The 2,853-nt window shown below is 47.9% G+C and overlaps 1 pseudogene; it reads left to right on the top strand.

Annotated features, from left to right (window-relative positions):
* Positions 1-332: 332 nt before the first annotated feature.
* LOC101426332 (alpha-internexin pseudogene) lies at positions 333-2,342 on the top strand (annotated as a pseudogene).
* The last annotated feature ends 511 nt before the right edge of the window (positions 2,343-2,853 follow it).

Raw genomic sequence — 2,853 nt, forward strand, 5'->3', positions numbered from 1 at the left:
CCAGACCCCCAATCTTTAAACTAGTTCTGGCTTTATTTAGGAAGATCACGGATGTACAAGGTATCATCACTCCAACTGCTCACCTGCTTACTGGTCCTCAGGCTTGGTTAACAATGGAAACACCTGGCGGGTGTGAACTATCATTGGTGGCTTGACCCACCCCCAGATTATTTAATTGGTCTTGGCTTCCTCTTATAAGCTCCTCGGATGATTCTAATATGTAAACAAGGTTGAAAACCTTTACCTGATGTCTTGTTTGGATATCCTGGCCTTCTGATCAAAACCCTTTTGCTTCCACCCACCCACTACAAAGGTCCTTCTAGGACTGGGACATGGCCTTGTACAAAGGCAAGCGGTCTTTTGGCTGAGGTCATTCACTTGCTTGTCAACCATCATGCTATCTGCCTACAGTTTGAGTTTGGGCTGTTCGTGGAGTCTTTGCTGGACCTATCTGTGAAAATATCCTCCTGGCTCAGATAGGTGCACCTCCCCTCTCCTCTGTAGCTCCAGTCACAGTCTCGTGCCTGGGCCCCACACGGTGCACTTCCGAAAACTACCTGTGCACCGCCTTCTCCTACCGCAAGGTGTTCCGGGACGGCTCCTGCTTGTTTGTGCCTATCCAGCAATCACTGTCCCACTGCTATGTGGCCTCCTCGGCCACCCCTACGACCAACATCGATGGGCTGGACCTGAGTCAGGCGGTGGCGTGCACCAATGAGAATCAGGGCCTCAGAAACTGCTTCACCGTATTCCTCCAGAAGGTGCACCAGCTAGAGACGCGGAAGCGCGCGCTCGAGGCCAAGCGGGCCGGTGGCAGCATGCCACGTCAGCCTTCGCACCTCGGCCAGCACTTCCGGCGCGAGCTGCGCACGCAGCTGGAAGGGGCATGCTCTGCGCGTGCGCAGGTCCGCTGTTGCGCGAGGCTGGGCGAGAAGGCCTAGAGCGCACCCTGAAGGCGCAGGAGCAGGACCTGCATGGCGCCACTGTGACCCGCCGGGACCTGGAGAAGAAGGCGGCGGCGCTGTTGGACGAGCTGGCCTTCGTGCGCCAGGTGCAGGACGAGGAGATGGCCGAGCTGCTGGCCACTCTGCAGGCGTCCTCACAGGCCGTGACTTAGGTGGATGTGACTGTGGCTAAGCCAGATCTGCATTGAGCATTGAGGGAGATCCGTGCCCAGTATGAGTTCCTGGCAGCTTAGAACCTGCAGACAGCTGAGGAATGGTACAAGCCCAAGTTCCCCAACTGAATGAGCAGGCGGGCGCACAGCACTGAGGCCATCTGGGCCCTCCATGAGGAGATTCACTGATACCCATGGCAGCCGCAGGCCTGCACCTGTGAGACTGAGGCTGCGAGGGATCTCAACAGCCATGGTGCAAGGATTTTTTTTTTTTTTAAGATACTTAATACGAATGTCACATAAAAAATATAGGGGTTCCCATATGCCCCGCTTCCCACACCTCCCACATTTTCCCACATTAACAACATCCTTCATTAGTGTGGTACATTCATTGCAATTGATGAACACATTTTGGAGCATTGCCGCTAAGCATGGATTACAGTTTACATTGTAGTTTATACTCTCTCCCACACAATTCTGTAGGTTATGACAAGATTTATAATGGCCTGTATCTGTTGTTGCAGTGTCATTCAAGACAATCCCAAGTCCCAAAGTGCCTACCAACTCTAGCACTAATTTTAGGTTCAAATAGAAGGATAGAAGAGCCATGTGTAGGGAAACCACAACTGAGTCCAACTCTGTCACTCTGGGGAGCATAAATTCCAAAGTAGGGCACACTGGCAAGACACAAAACTCCTGAGCTATCTTCCCTGGAGCTAAAGGAGTGGCACAGTGCTGAGCTGGCTGGCTATCAGGATAGCCTTGGGCAGCTAGAGAATGATTGAGGAACACCAAAGTGAGATGAGGCACCATCTTTGGGAATACCAGGGCTTGCACAATGTCAAAATGGCTCTTGACATTAAGATGGTAGTTAATAGGAAACTGCTGGAAGGTGGAGAGTTCAGCACCAATGGATTTAAGCATTTTAGGCCTGAATCTACTTCCCAGTCTGGACCATATGTTCCCACCTAGAATCCTCAGTTTTATGGCCTCCAAAGTCTGAGAGACTGGGCTGTCACTTAAGAAAGAGGAGGAGGAGGCTTCTAAGATGACTCTAAAAGAATTTTTTTAAGCTAAAAATGCATACCAGATAGAGAAAAGTTTTGAAGAAATATTGGAGGAGAGAGTAATATCTACTAAGAAAACTGAGAAATCAAATATAGAAGAAAGCACTATTTCAAGCCAAAAAATACAATTCTGTTGCTTAAAAAAAGTTAATACTTAAGAGGAAATAATATGTATTTGACTTGGGAAACAGTCTATTCCTGAACCAAAACACCTGCCACCACTGTAAAATATCTTCAAGGCTTCAGTCTTATGTTTAGTGTTGAATACCTACTCTAATAAGAGAACCACCCTTTAGACTGGAGCAAATAGCTGTCATGGAGAAATCAGGGAGGATTTATTTAAGAATATAGCCTTCTCACCTAAAGCTGACTTCACAGCAGCAGATGATTCAGGTGCAGAGGAAGGACAAACTAAGGTGCTAAATCTGTGCTCATCATTTTGCTGAGAATTAATATTAAAACCTATTTTGCTCCCTATACCCAGCTATATAATTGGACCCTAGATAACTAAACATACACTCACTGCCAAAGACAAATCAATCGTCCACATCTGTCCCCATTCTGATAGAACTGATTCATAAATGAGAGGTGTTTGCTTAATGGACACCTTCCCTCTCATCCCCCTAAATTCCATACATTCTTTTCTTCCATCCATGAAAAGAAAAAGGC

This window comes from Dasypus novemcinctus, chromosome X (assembly GCF_030445035.2).
Source record: "Dasypus novemcinctus isolate mDasNov1 chromosome X, mDasNov1.1.hap2, whole genome shotgun sequence".
Classification (NCBI taxonomy): Eukaryota; Metazoa; Chordata; class Mammalia; order Cingulata; family Dasypodidae; genus Dasypus; species Dasypus novemcinctus.